Genomic DNA, 18,656 nt, shown 5'->3' with positions numbered 1-18,656 from the left:
GTATATCCTCTTTAAAATGCTGGAGTTCAATATTACTAAGTGTACTAGCCAAAGTGATTTGTTTTCAGTGCTTTTTAATGAACACTGCCATGTTTCTTGCTAGGACTTACTTTCAAATGCACTGAAAGGAAGGGCCATGGGTCCAAATGATATTCCCAGTTACACTAGTGTAAACCCAGTGTAACATCATTTAAGGAAAGTGAGTTACTCCATATTTTCAGTGGTGTAACAGTGCAGAGTTAGGCCCTACATGAGGAAAAGCAGTGCATGCTCGGTGGGATATTGGGGGAGTATTCTTTTTCATTTCACAGCTCACGTTTATTGTACAAATGTTTGTTAAAGGATCTTGCTGTGAATGCTCCATATTAAGAAGTCTCTTGACTAAACAGAAAGCTACAAAGGGCTTGCAAAGTATTGATATTACCTACTAAAATATGTGCTGGGGTGAAAAAACATACAAAGTTTTGAGTTCCAGACAAGGAAGGGGAACAAAAAAGAAGAAAACCATAGAGACGAAGAAGGAAAGCAACATTTTAACATGATACTGAGGGAATGAAGAAATTCAAATGCTTGTTAGTGTCGCTTGCATGTGAAGCCCCTCCTTTATCCACTTACACATGAACTCCTGGCCTCACTGAAATAAATGAGAGTTTTGCTATTAACTTCAAGAGGGGTGTGATTTCCCCATGCATGTAGACTTAGGTGAGACAACATGCAGGCATATTAAGTGTTTTCAGGGTCAGGCTCTTAGTTTCTTCTGTTTTATTGCACTACGTGATTTGTTTTATAAGACGTAAAGAAGAAACAGCTACAAGTTAGAAAACATTTTAAGCATTTGATTTCCCAGTCCCTTTAGAAGTGATCAGAATACTGAACTGAGTTTTTGCTCTGATTTTGTAAGAAAGTTCTTTTGTCACATGGACCAGATAGATGATTAGTCCACAGCACCTTTTTAAAGACATATATTGGTAAATATCCAAGATATATAGGACTGTATATGCACAATTGTTCTTCACAACAATCATGTTCTTATTACATTAAGATTGTATTAAAAGCAAATCAGTAGGAGATGTGACTGCTCATCACTTCTAAAAATCAAGCCAATTGTCTATTGTAGGCACTTAAAACAAATGGCCACTTTTGAAAATTTGTGAATGTCTCTCTTAAGTCTCCACTGTCATGGTCCGATCCTCCAGTTTTCAGTATTTTCAAAGGTGCTTGCCTTAAGTCAGACACTTTTATTCATATTTACATATGTCAGTAAAATTAGCTTGATTCTTTAGGGGTGCGGAGTACCAACAGTTCCCATTGACTTCACTGACCATAAAAATCTGGTCACTTCAGAACCTAGCACTAGGTACCTGTGTCTGAAAATTATGGTCTCTTGAGGGGTCATTTATGAGGGGTCAATTATGGTCATTGAGGGGGCTCAATGGGACAAAAATTTCTTGCAGGAAGAGATCCCTGCAAGGCAGCTGGCACTTTTGATTGATATTTCTCACTTATTTTGTTTTCCTATCTTATAGAAGTGGCAGCCTCTTTTGAATTTAGGCCTTTAGAGTTCTGGTAAGTTATTTATAAATCATTCAGGAGCCCTGAGACAGGAACCTAATGCATTGACTTTATATCTCAAGAGGCCTGGATTCAGATTCTTGAAAGTTGTCAGAGTGGCCTATTCTAACTAATTTTTCCATGTCACAAAACTACCACACAGTTTAGTACAGTTTAGCATGGTCAGCAGTCTTTCTATTAAAATGAGAGCCAGAACTGGACACTGGGGGAATACAGTTCTGTAGTGAGAAGCTATATGAGTGAGAAGAAACTTGCCCAGTATCTGCCTGAAGCCCTGCACTATATGTGACTGTATCCTCTGTGCTATTTATCTTTCAACTGCATGAGTTCAATATTCACAGGAAGTAATATTTTAGATAATAGGAACACTGTCAGGAATAAAGACCTCTGGTCCCTTTAGTTTTTTTAAAATAATGTAATTTATCAGCTTTTGTTCAGAGGTATCAAGGATGGTACAGTTTATGCTGAAAGACTTCATATTATTTTACTGTATTATTTTTTGTTCTGTCTTGACTTCAGACTTTTTCCATTATACCAAGTACCTGTAAATTCAGCCATCTTGTATCTACAGTTGGAACTGACATGTCATAGAAATAAGAGGCCTCATCATCAGCCCCTTCTCCTATTAAAGAGACAAAAGGCTTTTAGACAGATTAATTTTATGGGCATAAGTGGCCTACAGTAAGAGAACAGTGTTATAGTGAATTAATTTCACTGATGTTGATAATGGTGTTGACTCGTTCACCTCTGACTTGACTTCTGTTTTTAGACTGAGATACATAGTGCAAAATCCTTAATAATTATAAGGTTGGTCACAATGCTAAAAAGGTCAGTAACAAAAGAAAAAATATTACCTTTACACATAGGTGAACTGTATATTAACATTGAATGAATAAAAGAGAGAGTGTGGTTAAGAAGATAATTACTTTTATAAGCATGATTGATTCACCTAGTGCTGTACTAACTCTGGGCAGCACAAAGGAGAGATTTTCAGTAGTCCCATTTGGGAGTACTCATTGTGCACGCACATGCAATAGCATTCATAATGACGAATCACAAACCTTCTCCACTTCAAAAAAATTAACTGAGATAGTTACAGGATGGTTGGTTTAGTAATGGTATTTCGTGCTTCAGTGGGTCATTTCGTTCTCAGTTCCTGTGGCTATGAATCCATGAAAAAATGTGCACTGATAGTGCTCTGGACAAGGAAGTTCTTCTTGGAACCTAAGCAGGAACAAAGACAACATGGAAGAAAATGGAGCTCAGAGCCACTTTAATATCTTTTAAGTCAGAGTCATGCACCAGCAACTGTTGGACTAGTTCTTCTTCAAGTGATGTCCCTATGGGTGCTCAACTTGTTGGTGCGGCAATGTCCCCTGTGCCTGGGACTAGAAATTTTCATTAGCAGTGTCTGTTGGACCACACGTGCACCTTCCCCCCCTTGTGCTGTCCGCCGGACATATATATAGTGCTGTACAGTCCGACTGCCCCCAGTTCCTTCTTTACCCCCTTTGGTCTGGAATGGAATCCACAGCAGAGTAGTTAGTATTTTCTTCTTTTTCTTCTCCTTTCCTCTTCTATAAAAATAATATTTTTTTTAAATTTTCTCTTTCCCTTTACAGTTCTTTCATAGCTTGAGTTTCTGTTTGCCCCAACTTCCTGCCCTTCCCAATTGGGAAGCTTTTTCCTCTACTCTTATGCCCAGATCCCCTGGGTTTAAGAGGTTCATTTCTTGCGGAGCCACCTTCCTGGTAAGGGATGGCCACATGCAGTGTATCTGCTCTCTGGGAGAGGGACATGTCCCACAAAAGTGTTCCCACTGTCTCGGCCTCACACCCATGGCCAGAAAGGACTGGGACATTAGATTGAAACTTCTTACGAAGAAGTTGCTTTGACTGGCATCAGGAGCAGGCCCAGACTCTTCCCCAGAGAGACCCTCATGCCAGGAGCAGTGGAGTCATTCCAAAAGCGGAGGGACCCGCCCCTGCCCCCCTCTTCCATCTGAAGCCCCATCCCTGGCCAAACCAAAAGCAGGAGCTGCGGATCCTCCACCTGCCCGGGGATGGGGGGCAAAGAGCAGGCCCCAGCCCATGTCTCTACCCTGTGGGCCCCCTTCCCAGACAGGAGAGTCTGTGGCTTCCCATAGCTGCCTGCACAGCTCTTACCCCAACCCGACTCTAGTTGGGGGCACCGGGCGGGGCAGCCTGGCCATGGAAAGAGCTGTGTCAGTAGCTGTGGGGAGCCACAGACCCTCCACCTGCCCTGAGCGGGGGGCTGCAGGGCTGGGCCAGGGGCCAAGACTGCTCTCGCTCCCCCTCCCCCACCCCCAGGTACGTGGAGGAGGGTCCGTGGCATGGTGCCCCACAGCTGTCTGGGTTCCCTGGTCAGGCTCCATCTGCCAGCCTGGCTGGTGAGGGCAGGGCTTTGAGGGGTGGGGAAGAAATAAGGAAGGGGGCATGGCAAAAAATGGATGAGCCAGACCCCTGACCTCCCCCATTCCAGCACCCCATCTCATGCTCTGCCAGGTCATCTGCCAGTCCTTATTTTCCCTGTCTCCCTTGCTCGTTCGGATGACAAGAAATGGGCTTCCTCCTCACACTCTGAGGCACAGCCCACCAGAATGCCATCCCCAGCGATGTCGATTACTACAGCCTCATCTGACGGGATACACAGCTCCAGGGCTCATCCGAGCACCTCCAGTACTGGTTCAAAGAAAGGGTCAAAAGACTCTAACCGAGCAGACCTACATCCCTTGGCACCATTTACAGCTCTGGGGACCAAGCCGGGCCACCTTCAGGAGCTATGGCACGGATGCCATTTCTGGCACCGATGAAACCATCAACGTTGATTAAGACCTTGTGTGGCAAATTGCCGGTACGATTATGGTGGGTCCTGCGCTTCCTCTTTGGGGGGGGGTTCCTGCCCCTGAACTAGCGTATCTACTGTCTCACTAGTAACCCAGAGAAGGGTAGTGGAGAGGGAGGGACCCGGGCCCGCCCTCTACTCCGGGTCCCAGCCCAGGGGCCCTAGGCATAGTGATAAACCACTTGAATTAGTGCTTCCTTCCCCTGGGCTACTTCGGTCTCCTGCTCTTCAGCTTGTGGGGCTTCCTGCCCTCTCTCTCTCTCTCTCTGCACAAGCCGGGTGTCTCTTTACCTAGGGTCTTGGTCTTCTAGCCAGCCAGGGCACTTCTCCAAACTCTCCTCTACTTCAACTCCTCCAAATTGCACTCTGCTCCAACTCCTTTCCTTGGCAGATTGAAGCAGGGGTTTTTTATCAGGGGGCTAGCTTCAGGTGCTATAATTGGCTTCAGGTGCTTTTAATTAATCTATAGAACCCTTTCTTCCCTCTGCAGGGAATAAGGATTCTCCTCATCCTTACATATCTTACATATCTTACTTACATATCTTACATATCTCTCCTGTATCACTCTCCTGCTGCCTTCTGGCCATGCTGTATCACACTTGGCACCAGCAAAATTGTCAGCACCGACCTAGTCTCAGAGACCCTGTCTTCGGTGCCATGTCTTCCATCAACACTGATGAGGTTTTTCCTCCCTCCACGTGACTTCAGATACCCGACAGATCTGCTGGTCTCTGACACTACTGAGTCTCTTCTTCTGTGATGTGACCTCTCCCTGCCACTTCCACTTTTTTCTCCAGACTCATTCTGTCTCTCCACCAAGAATGGTACCTCTCTTCCCTACTGACGATGATGATGAGGAAGACGAGGGCTCTATTTTTCCCTCGACTATGGGGCAATTCATACTTGCCCATCCTCACTATATGAAGTCTCCTGCTGGTCCTCAAGCCTGGCAGGGACCACTATGGATGTAGCCATATGTGCCACTCCCACCAAACTGGCTGTATTGGGAACCCTTATATAGGGAGCATTGATGGATACCTACACTTCTCCCTTCTCTGTCAGTTTCTCGCCCTCAGGAGGTCAAACCACTGCTGGCATTAACTGAACAGGAGGAGGAAGAGTCTCCACCAACTTTACATTTTTCATCCTCCTCACCTGATGATGCCCTAACCCTCCACATCTGCCGACAACTTCAGACACTTTCAGGAGTTATTCTGCTGGGTTACAGAATCTTTAGAGCTCCTGTTGGAGGAGGCTAAAGACCAACAGCATAAACTGCTGGATATATTACATACAATCTCTTCTGCCAAGATCGCTTTGCCAATTAATGAGGCTCTTCTTGACCCCACGAAGGTGCTGTGGCAGTCCGCGGCGTCTATCCCTCCAACCAGCAAACATGCCAACAGAAAATATTCTGTTCCGGAGAAAGATGAGGATTCTTATTTTTGCACCCTACTCCAAATTCTCTAGTGGTCAGTGCAGTGCAAAAGAGAGACAGTCAGTTCCAATCCTATTCTAATAAACGAGACAGAGAATGGAAACATCTGGACCTATTTGGATGCAAGGCATATTCATCAGCCACACTCCAATTTAGGATTTCAAACTATGACAAAGTATAACTACGTAAAAAGAACAGGAGTACTTATGACACCTTAGAGACTAACAAATTTATTTGAGCATAAGCTTTTATGGGCTGCATAGAATGGAACATATAGTAAGAAGATATATATACCTATCCTTGCAACAAAGTGGGATGCCAACTCTGTCCACATATTTATTCAAGTGACACCATCATAGGACCTAATCACATTAGCCACGCCATCAGGGGCTCATTCACCTGCACATCTACCAATGTGATATATGCCATCATGTGCCAGCAATGCCCCTCTGCTTTGTACCTTGGCCAAACCGGACAGTCTCTATGCAAAAGAATAAATGGACACAAATCTGACTTCAGGCATCATAACATTCAAAAACCGGTAGGAGAACACTTCAACCTCTCTGGCCACTCAGTAACAGACTTATAGGTGGCAATTTTGCAACAGAAAAACTTCAAAAACAGACTCCAGTGAGAAACTGCTGAGCTTGAATTAATATGCAAACTAGATACCATTAACTTGGGTTTGAATAGAGACTGGGAGTGGCTGGGTCATTACACATATTGAATCTCTTTCCCCATGTTAAGTATCCTCACACTTTCTTGTCAACTGTCTAAATGGGCCATATTGATTATCACTAGAAAAGGTTTTTTTTCTCCTGCTGATAATAGCTCATCTTAATTAATTAGCCTCTTACTCCACCTTTTCATGTTCTCTGTATGTATATATATATATATCTTCTTACTATATGTTCCATTCTATGCATCTGATGAAGTGAGCTGTAGCCCACAAAAGTTTATGCTCCAATAAATGTGTTCGTTTCTAAGGTGCCACAAGTACTCCTGTTCTTTTTGCGGATACAGACTAACACGGCTGCTACTCTGAAACCTATAACTACATAAACTACTCCAAATTGGAGGAACTTTTTCATGATCTACCGGAGACCAAGAAGGAGCAATTCCAAGCCTTCATATTGGAAGGGCACCTCCTAGCCTGTACAGCCCTACAAGCCTCACTAGACTCCACAGTCACTGCTGTTTGATTCTTTGGGACTGCTGTGGTCAAGAGGCATGCATTGGGACTGCTGTAGTCAAGAGGCATGCATTGTGGCTCCACTCTTGGGTTTTCCTAAGGACGTACAAAGCACAGTAGAGGACTTACTGTTTGAAGGCCGGAAACTTTTCTTGGAGGTCATGGATAATTCTCTGCACTCCCTTAAAGATTCCCAAGCACACTGAGTTTGCTCAGGATATACATGCCGGCACCAAAGAGATGCTTGGGGAAGTACCAACTCCCCTTACGATTCAGTACACTCCTCAATGGCACTATGACATCCAGCACCAATGACTAAGGCCTCCTAATAAATGTAGACAGTCCACTCCTCAGGGGTCTACCTCTCACATATCCCCACCAAAGCAACAGTTTTGATGGTGCGGTTGAGGCCCCGAGAAGCACGCTCCTTTTCCAGGCATGCCCACTATCTTCAACATTCCATCTGTTTGACAACTGACTGGCTCCATTCCTATTATTGTGGGAGTCTCATCACCTTGGACAAGTAGGTCCTAGAGATAATCAGGGAAGGCTACTCCATCCCCTTCCTATCTATCCTTCCACTCCCTCCTCCCCATCCCTTTTCAGGGACCCCTCTCATGATTCCATTCTATGGGGAGGAAATAAAACATCTTCTGCAATTGGGAGCCATAGAACAAGTCCCTGCCCTCCACAGGGGACAGGGCTTCTACTCCCACTATTTTCTGATTCAGAAAAACTCCTGTGGATGGTGTCCCATCACGGACCTTTACAACCTAAACAAATTTGTCAAACTGCAACGCTTCAAGGTGGTTATCCTCTCCACTATTATCCCAGCAATGGAACAGAGGGACTGGTTCTCAGCCCTCGACCTCCAAGATGCATACTTTCATATTTTCACACACCCTGCAGACAGATGATTCCTCCGATTTCTTGGGGGCACAGACTATTGCCAGTACAAAGTACTGCCCTTTGGACTATCTGCAGTGCCTCTGGTGTTCTCCAAGGTCTTCATGGTAGTCATTGCCTATCTGAGAAAACAAGGAATCCTCATTTTTCCATACTTGGATGAGTGTCTTCTCAAGGCCCCATCCAAATATGATGTTGCCTGTTCCTGTTGCGGTCTGAATTAGAACTCAATATAAAAATAGAAACATATTTTGAAAAATGTATCAGAAAATGACATAAAAGCCAAAGAGATCAGTTGTTGCCAATACATATTTGTACCAGAGTTGAAAGGGCAAATTCTCTCTTAATATAATATTGAGTGAACTGGCAACATAAATAGCAATGTCTTCACAATGCAGTCTGAATACAAATACCACTAAAGTATGTTATGAAGTAGTTGTGCACCTTTTGGGATTTTTAGTAGAGATTTAAATACTTCCACACAGACAGAAATGGCCTGGATTAATTCTAAATGAGGGCTAGATGCACAAACAAATGAAGCCCACTTTTTTTTTTAAAAATTCCCTAACTTGGGACAGTCTGCTTTCTCCTGAGATGGCCTCTAATCCTCCTAATGAAGCAGCCCACAGAGCAGTTAGCTATTAACAATCATACGATGATACACTTGTTATTCTCCCTATGACTCACTGCTCCAATCTGATCCACAAGCCCTTGACCATAAGACTTGGATCCCAAGGATCTTGCCTTTATTTGTCCCAGGAACATATAGGGAGGAATTGGGAGATGTGAACGTATCATTATAAAGGACTTTGACTGAAAGTCAATAAGGTGAGTAACTGTTCCACTTATTAGATAATCATAACCATTTTACATGGAGAGTCTGTGGGGTGGCAAGAATAGAGTTAAGGTAATTTAACTGCAGATTTCCATAATTTCCAGTGTTTGCAGTTTTAAAAGTGTAATCTTAAAATAGAATGTCCCATCTATTCTGTTCTGTATAGGTCTTTTGGACTTGTGTAGATGTCTGGAAAATAAAACCATTCAAGAACGTGGGAGAGGCAGGGAACAGAATCCACTCTGACCATGCTATGTGAACCCTTATTACTGTATTTAGTAGCTAGATACTGTGGTTTTGAAATAGCCTTTTTGAGATACTCAAGCGAGGCAGATTGTTGTTTTAAAACATTATGTTCTATTAGGATTGTTTTCTCTTACATTATTGCTGGCTATTTAGAACCTGGACTCCATCTCAAAGGTGGTTGTTGGTGTGTGGTTTTTTTTTTTTTTGGGAATAGATATGGACTGACTGACATCATTAAACTAATACAGTAGAATGCAGTATCTTTAGTGTATTACAACATAGTTTCCCTAGCTCCACTCCTTGTAGGCATTCATTTGCTTTTCCAGTTCACTTGTTAATCATTGTATTGACACAAAAAGTCCTCCCAAAAGCACTCTTTGGTAGATTGCATTAAATATGAATAGCGGATATTCATTACGATGTGTTGCCCCCAAGAGAGCGCTAAACTATCCGCACTACTCAGGAACAGGCAAATACAGTCAAATTCTTCAGCTATTCAAATAGTTCAGTGTCTCTCTGAATCTCTAATAAAACAAGAATATATCTTTATTCCCTTAATTACTTAGAAGGTCAAGGACTCCCAGTTCCCACTGTATCTTACAGTGCTACAAGAGGGGAATGTTTCCAGTGGTGGTTGAATCACAGTTAATATATGATCGATTTTTTCACTCAGCATAGTTATAGTTTTCAACAGCTGTGCATAAGTCTAATAATATTGCTATATCTGTAATGAATTAGGGAAAAAATCTGATATGAATTAAAACTTTAAAGGACTTCATCTGTTTTATGTTTTTCAGTAGTTACAGCTTTCTGAGTATCTGCTTTTCACCTTTATTGCCTCCTCTTCGTTTAAATCCCATGTCACACTGAAGGCTTGCCATATACTCTTTACCATTTGCACATCTCTGCAATTGCCAGCTGTCTTCAGACATCGCCTTTTATCATCACCTGTGCCCTTTTTATTTTTACACATAGTTCTTCTATTCAGAAGGTGGGATAGGCAGAATTTGAATATTAATTTCTTTACATACAGGCAATGTGATATCATGCTAGCAATTCTGATAAGAGTTCCCCAATACAATATCCTGCTAATGACATCAGCCCTAACCTTAAAAGACTCACTGCTTTTGGAACAAGCTGCCTTCAATTCTTGATGGATTCATTTAGTCTGAGACTTCTAAAACAATCAGACTGTTGGATTCACAAAAGAATCAGACTGTTGGATTCTAATATGTTCTGTGATGGTTTCATGATAGGAACTGACTTAACTTATGAACAATTTTAAAGTACAGTTGAGAAATTTTGGAACTCTGTTATGGTATTCACAAAAAGAAAAGGAGTACTTGTGGCACTTTAGAGACTAACAAATTTATTTGAGCATAAGCTTTTGTGAGTTACAGCTCACTTCATCGGATGCATTCAGTGGAAAATACAGTGGGGAGATTTATATACATAGAGAACATGAAACAATGGGTGTTACTGTATGCACTGTAACGAGAGTGATCACTTAAGGTGAGCTATTACCAGCAGGAGAGTGGGGGGGACGATGGACTTTTTGTAGTGATAATCAAGGTGGGCCATTTCCAGCAGTTGACAAGAACGTCTGAGGAACAGTGGGGGGTGGAGGGGGGATAAACATGGGGAAATAGTTTTACTTTGTGTAATGACCTATGCACTCCCAGTCTCTATTACTTGATTATCACTACAAAAAGTTTTTCCCCCCCGCTCTCCTGCTGGTAATAGCTCACCTTAAGTGATCACTCTGGTTACAGTGTGTACAGTAACACCCATTTTTTCATGTTCTCTATGTATATAAATCTCCCCACTGTATTTTCCACTGAATGCATCCGATGAAGTGAACTGTAGCTCACGAAAGCTTATGCTCAAATAAATTTGTTAGTCTCTAAGGTGCCACAAGTACTCCTTTTCTTTTTGCGAATACAGACTAACACGGCTGCTACTCTGAAACCTGTTATGGTATTGTCATCTCCTAATGTGCTCTATGAAGCATAACACTTTTACATGTGTTCCCCCTAAAAGTTATTCAAATTAAACTACTCAGTAATAGCTCTTCCCTCAGACTAAATGCCCATGACTCCTTTTGTAACTATCAGAGTGATTCCTGGGAGTCCCATAGGTGTAAGCCATTTAAGAAACTAGCAACAAGCTTTCCTGGACTTAGAGAATCAATTCTGCAGGTAGAGGGACAGAGTAGATCTGCTTTCAGATAAGAACCAATTTTAAGAAATTCTCTAAGCCTGTTAGCATACAGATGGATGACTCATACTGATTCTAGTACTTACCCCCATAAATTCTTTTCCCATGGACTTGCTAATGTCTACAAGTGGTAGGTATCATTAGTTCTATCACAGAATTGTTCCCCCACTCATGGACCTTGAAACAAGGAAATTCTGGAACAAAACGTTGTTAAAAAGAATCTATAATTGAAACTAACAACCTACGCCTTTTCCTACCCTCCTCTCGAAATAAAATATAAAAATCAACACCAAACGTTAGGAAGTCAGAAATATATAGTGAAGGGATCTCTCTACTCCTCCCTTTGCTGCAAAGATCTCCATCACTCACTGTTACGCCAGCTGACTTAACCCACTTATCCAACTTTAACCTTGGCCTCTTACTTGGTTCTTTGAAAGAAATATTCTGTTGATGTAAACTGCTGATTTTATATATTGCCAATGAAATATGTTGTAAATCTTTCAAAAGGAATATAATCCTCAGGCCATGCGGCCGTAAGTTTGTCAGAATTCTCTAAATTGTCTCACAGTATGATGTGTTGTTAGAGTGGAAGAATATCTTTCTGGCTCAAATTGGAATGATGGAGTTATGTATTGTTATGAAGCACGTTGGTCATGCGGTACTGCACACTTTTGAAAGTAGACATAAAGCTTTCAAGTTTGTATTCTTCAAGTGCTGGTCCCTATGTGTATTGCACACATAGGTACAAATGCGCACCATGAGCCCAAATCTGGAAATGCTTCGGAGCAGTGTCTGTTGGCCTGCACATGTGCAGTAGCCCTCCTCATGCTCCCGACCAAGGATATAAGAGGCAGTGAGGATTGACAGCTCTCCAGTTCCTTCTTACCACAACATGACCTGAGTCGGAATTGTGTCCTCTTTCATTCTGTTGTTTAACCAGTGAAGAAAGAAAATGTTTGTAAATAATTATATATCTTAGCTTAATAGTTAGTAGTTAAAGTTTATAGTTTGTATAGGTATTTCTTTTCACCAGTTGGGGAGCCTTTTCCCGGCTCCGGGACTATTCCTGGGTCCTGGGATTCAAGAATTGCGTCTCTTGCCTTTGCTCCTTCGCCATCAGTGACGAACGTCAATGGTGCCTGTACTAGGTCTGAGTGAGGCACATATCTCTGCAAAGTGCAGTATCTGTGGCTCCTTCTCACCCAGAACTCAAGAAGCCCGGGAGCTTTGCCTACAAAACCACCTGATGGAGAAGATTATGAGGTCCCTGTCCGATCTAGGCCAGAGAAACCACCTCTCTTTATTGGCCGCAATTGACCAGCAGTACCCCTCCAAGCACGTGCTTTGAAGCTTTCAGGATCTAAGCTCAAGGTCTTTTCTTCTAGGGCTCCCCATGAGAGTAGTGGGCACTCTCATGGTATCAAGGACAGATCCCCTTCAAAGACTGCCCATAAGAAACACGCTTCCTCCCTGAGCCTGTCCAGGTTCGGTGAGATATCACCCCTGGAACTGGCTCTACTGAAGACCCCCAGATGGGAGGGCAAAAGCGTGTAAAAAGAAAATCCACTGGTTTCATCAGTCACCTTGGTACCAAAGTGTAAGGATAGATGTTCACTGGTTCTGTCTGAGTGCCGCCTCATTTGTCTAAAGACCATCCAGCTGCCACAGATGTACCGAGTTCTTCAGAATCATAGAATCATAGAATATCAGGGTTGGAAGGGACCCCTGAAGGTCATCTAGTCCAACCCCCTGCTTGAAGCAGGACCAATTCCCAGTTAAATCATCCCAGCCAGGGCTTTGTCAAGCCTGACCTTAAAAACCTCTAAGGAAGGAGATTCTACCACCTCCCTAGGTAACGCATTCCAGTGTTTCACCACCCTCTTAGTGAAAAAGTTTTTCCTAATATCCAATCTAAACCTCCCCCACTGCAACTTGAGACCATTACTCCTCGTTCTGTCATCTGCTACCATTGAGAACAGTCTAGGGCCATCCTCTTTGGAACCCCCTTTCAGGTAGTTGAAAGCAGCTATCAAATCCCCCCTCATTCTTCTCTTCTGCAGGCTAAACAATCCCAGCTCCCTCAGCCTCTCCTCATAAGTCATGTGTTCCAGACCCCTAATCATTTTTGTTGCCCTTCGCTGGACTCTCTCCAATTTATCCACATCCTTCTTGTAGTGTGGGGCCCAAAACTGGACACAGTACTCCAGATGAGGCCTCACCAATGTCGAATAGAGGGGAACGATCACGTCCCTCGATCTGCTCGCTATGCCCCTACTTATACATCCCAAAATGCCATTGGCCTTCTTGGCAACAAGGGCACACTGCTGACTCATATCCAGCTTCTCGTCCACTGTCACCCCTAGGTCCTTTTCTGCAGACTTGACTGCTTGAACCTCTTGGTCACCAGAGTGCATGGAGACATACGTAACACCAGAGGATATATTCTTTCCTTATCCACAGTCTCCACTTCTTTCCAGTCCTGCCCTCCTGAGGGATGTCCTTACTTCGGCGGAAGAGTCTATATCAGTATCCCAGGAGCAGTCCCATCTCCAGCCGTCTGGCAGGCATGCCCTGGTACCGATAGCACTGCTGCTACTGATGGAACAGTTCGTAGATGCGGACAAGTCAGAGAAGATAGCCACGCAGTATCTACATGGAGACACTCAAGCCCCATCAGACAGTCGAGGAGTTACGCTCACCATTCCTGTGGGTATGACCTCCCCCCACGGACCACTGGTAGAAATTCCCTTTGGGTCCCACACAATTAATTAACCCCTCTTTCTGGCCTTATTGATATCTATATGGCAGGTGTCTGTGCTGTTCTCAGGAGTCAGACCACTCCCCCCTCTCTCTCTCCAGCCAGTTCCATCAGTGTATGAGAGAGAAGAGCCGGAACCGGATCTGCAGGAATACAACTGCCTTCACAGCATTCTGGTCAAATGTCCCACTGTAGGACATCTGCAGGGCAAGCCACATATTCGCAACACATTACGCTCTAGTTCATGGCTCGGCTGCAAATGCAGTGGTCAGATGGGCAAACAGTGTCAGACTGGGGGCGGGTACAAGGAAGCTGGTAGCACAGATGCTTGCAATACTGCCAGTCACCCACATGTGGAATACACATAGGGCTCAGCACTCAAAAATGAAGATTACTTAGTGTAATTGGGGATTCTTCAAGATGCGTGGTCCCTATCTGTATATCACGACCCACCCTCCATCCCCTCTGCTTTGAATCCTGTTGGATTTGTGGAAAACAGAGGAACTGCAGAGGCGTCAACCTGCACTGCCTGTTATACCTTGGGTTGGGAGCATGAAGAGAGCTCCTGTGCATATGTGAGCCTATGGATGCTGCGGTGAAGAATTTCTGGACTTGGGTGCATGGCATACATATGTGCTGATATGTGAAGTACAGATTGGGACCACACATCTCGAAGATCCTCCAGTTGCAGTAAGTAACCTCCACATTTGAGCTGTATGTATAGCAACTAACATGAGCAGAGGTTTTTTTTAGAGTGAATAATATTATATGGACTGATCTTACAGAGGATGCACTCAAGCACATTCCTGTAATTATATGGAGCTCCATTGTAGAATTCTGTATATAAAGTAACTTTGGGACACAGAAGTGTGAGTTTTTGGGAGGAGTTGTTAGTGGAATGACCTTAATAAATTTCATTCTTTACTATTTTTATGTTTTTGGGTGTGTGTGATGTTCTGAACCGCATGTGACATTTATTCAGAAAGCTTTATTTCAGATTAATATATCCCACTTTTTTATTAAGAGAGCTTTAACTTTTTCCTCAGATGGGGATTACTGTCCCCTTTTGGGAATACTGGAAATAATTCTTGCGTTACACATGCTTAATTATTTTCAGCTATGTTAAAGGCAGCAGATTTCCAATTTAAAATGATAAATACCCATCCAAACTGTTGAGTCCTGAAAGTGTATAGAATCTATTTTCCTTTTCTTTATCCTTGAGTACTGTTTCCCTTTCTTACTGCCTAGAATAAGCTTACATCAGTAATATTCATAAATGATTTACAAAAGTAATCCCTGTGTAATAGCTTGGGACTTAAAGATTTTATGGTGCTGCCTGATGTGCTATCAAACAAAATTATCTGATTCAAAAAGCTTGATAAATCTAGTCAGAATAAATTCCCTGAAGCAAACACACACTCCCACCCTCCCTCAAGAAAAGTAACATAAAATTGTTAGGTTCTCTTTTGCCACGTGTATGAAATTAGACTTAATGTTGTGTGTGAATAATATTGATGCTTTATGTTTGAAAAAAGAAACAAACATTGAGGTCTTACCTTTATTAAGTACCCCTTTCCCTCTGTGACACCACACACGATAAGAGTACATTTCAGAGATTTAAACTTCACTCATGGAGCAACCGCTGTGTCGTCTAAATATTACACTCTTAATATATTGCATGACTCCTGAACATTATAGACCAGGTTTTCAAAAAAGGCTCAGCATGTTGGCTGCTGTTCAAGAAGAGGTTGGCTTATAGATGGAATTTAAAAGGAAGTCAGTGGGAGGTGCATGCAAACAATACATGTAGAAACAAAGGTACAATTTGTTCTTTTGGTATTCTGCAATAATGAAATGTAATCAAGTAAGTCTAGCCTTTGCCCTAAATTTCCTGAGTTTCGTCTGTTTAAGTTGGAGTTGAGACTTAATTTTAGCAAAGTTTTATATATGTACATTCCTTTCCTAAAATGTCTGGAATGCAAGAAGACAAGACAAAAGAAAATCCATCTTCAAAGGAAGGGAAATTAACTTGAAATATTCATGATATGGTCTTCCCATGTAAATATGTGTTTAAGGCAGTATTCTGACCTCAAACATACATGCATGACTCTCACAGGAGTTCTGGAGCCTATTTTGAGGGCAGAATTTGGCCCTTAGACAGTTTTATGTTTGTGCATTATTTACTAAAATGTCTTTCACTGCTTCTTAGAAAGTCTTAGGGTATGTCTACACTACGAAATTAGGGCGATAGTATAGAAGTCTATTTTTAGAAATCGATTTTATACAGTCGATTGTGTATGTCCGCATTAAGCGCATTAAGTTGGTGGAGTGCGTCCTCACTACTGTGGCTAGCATCAACTTATAGAGTGGTGCACTATGGGTAGCTATCCCACAGTTCCTGCAGTCTCCACCGCCCATTATAATTCTGGGTTAAGCTCCCAATGCCTGATGGGGCAAAAACATTGTCGCGGGTGGTTAGTCGCCCCTCCCTCCGTGAAACCAATGGCAGACAATCGTTTCGCAACTTTTTTCCGCGCAGACGCCATACCACGGCAAGCGTGCGGCCTGCTCAGCTCAGCTCACTGACACCGCCGCTGTTGTGTCCTGGGTGCTGCTGGCAGCAGACGGTGCAGTAGGTCTGCTAACCATCATCATCCACCGTTTCCGCTGCAATTCTGCTCTCCTGCAGCTCGGGGGATCCGTTATGGTCCTCCTGGATGCTGCTGACCGTCGTCATACATTGCTTCTGCTGCAACTCTGCTCTGCTGCTATTGTCTCAATAGCAAATTTCTCCATGTTGTCTGTCATGGGCTCCTGGGTACGTGTGTTCTTCCTCGGGAAATGTGTGCGGTGCTAACCATCGTCCTCCACCGCTTCTGCTGCAACTCTGCTCTGATGAATCCACCTCGCAGGTCCTCTCGTTGTTCTCTATGAATATCTATTCTCATGGCATCTGTCTTTAGCCACCGCTTCTGCTGCAACTCTGTTCTCCTGCAGACGCCATATCATGGCAAGCATGGAGCTCGCTCAGATCACTGCGGCAGTTACGAGCATTGTAAACACCTCACACATCATCCTGCAGTATGTGCAGAACCAGAACCTGCAAAAGCAGGTGAGGAGGTGACGGCAGCACCAAGGAGGACATGGACGCAGACTTCTCTCAAAGCACGGGCCCCGGCAGTTTGGACATCCTGGTGGCAATGGGGCAGACTCATGCCGTGGAACGCCGATTCTGGGCCTGGGAAACAAGCACAGACTGGTGGGACCGCATAGTGTTGCAGGTCTGGGACAATTCCCGGTGACTGCGAAATGTTTGCATGCGTAAGGGCACTTTCATGGAACTTTGTGACTTGCTTTCCCCTGCCCTGAAATGCAAGAATACCAAGATGAGAGCAGCCCTCACAGTTGAGAAGCGAGTGGCGATAGCCCTCTGGAAGCTTGCAATGCCAGCCAACTACCGGTCAGTTGGTAATCAGTTTGGAGTGGGAAAATCTACTGTGGGGGCTGCTGTGATCCAAGTAGCCAACACAGTCACTGAGCTACTGCTATCAAGGGTAGTGACTCTGGGAAATGTGCAGGTCATAGTGGATGGGTTTGCTGCAGTGGAATTCACTAACTGTGGTGGGGCAATAGGCGTAATGCATCCCTGTCTTGGGACTGGACCACTTTGGCAGCCAGTACATAAACCGCAAGGGGTACTTTTCAATGGTGCTGCAAGCACTGGTGGATCACAAGGGACGTTTCACCAACATCAACGTGGGATGGCCGGGAAAGGTACATGGCGCTCGCATCTTCAGGAACTCTGGTCTGTGGGAACGGCTGCAGCAAGGCAACTTACTTTCCAGACCAGAAAATAACCGTTGGGGATGTTGAAATGCCGATAGTTATCCTTGGAGACTCAGCCTTCCCCTTAATGCCATGGCTCATGAAGCCATACACAGGCACCCTGGACAGTAGTCAGGAGCTGTTCAACTTTTGGCTGAGCAAGTGCAGAATGGTGGTAGAATGTGCCTTCGGATGTTTGAAAGCGCGCTGGCACAGTTTACTGACCAATATTCCCATTGTGGAGCACACAGCAAGCAGTAATAACAATATCTGTGAGAGTAAGGGGGAGACGTTTATGGTGGGGTGGGAGGTTGAGGCAAATCACCTCGCCGCCGATTACGCACAGCCAGACACCAAGGCGGTTAGAAGAGCACAGCAGGGCACGCTGCGCATCAGAGAAGCTTTGAGAACCAGTTTCATGACTGGCCAGGCTATGGTGTGAGAGTTCTGTTTGTTTCTCCTTGATGAAAACCTGCACCCTTGGTTCACTCTACTTCCCTATAAGCCAACCGCCCTCCCTGCTTCAATCACCGTTTGCAGAGGCAATAAAGTCATTGTTGTTTCAAAATCATGCATTCTTTATTAATTCATCACACAAATAGGGGGATAACTGCCAAGGTATCCTGGGAGGGGTGGGGGAGGAGGGAAGCATTGGGTGGGTTGGTGGATGAGGGGAGGAGGGAAGGACAAGGCCACACTGCACTTCAAAACTTCTTGAATGCCAGCTTTCTGTTTCTTGGGCAGTCCTCTGGTGTGGAGTGGCTGGGTTGCTAGAGGCCCCCGCACCATGTTCTTGGGTATC

The 18,656-nt window shown here is 43.9% G+C and overlaps 1 protein-coding gene across 1 annotated transcript in view; it reads left to right on the top strand.

Annotated features, from left to right (window-relative positions):
* RARB (retinoic acid receptor beta) overlaps positions 1-18,656 on the top strand; it is a 305,249-nt gene that overhangs the window by 1,129 nt on the left and 285,464 nt on the right. The gene's annotated exons all lie outside the window — the stretch shown is intronic.

This window comes from Lepidochelys kempii, chromosome 2 (genome assembly GCF_965140285.1).
Source record: "Lepidochelys kempii isolate rLepKem1 chromosome 2, rLepKem1.hap1, whole genome shotgun sequence".
Classification (NCBI taxonomy): domain Eukaryota; kingdom Metazoa; phylum Chordata; order Testudines; family Cheloniidae; genus Lepidochelys; species Lepidochelys kempii.
This window is presented reverse-complemented; position numbering and strand designations above follow the sequence as displayed.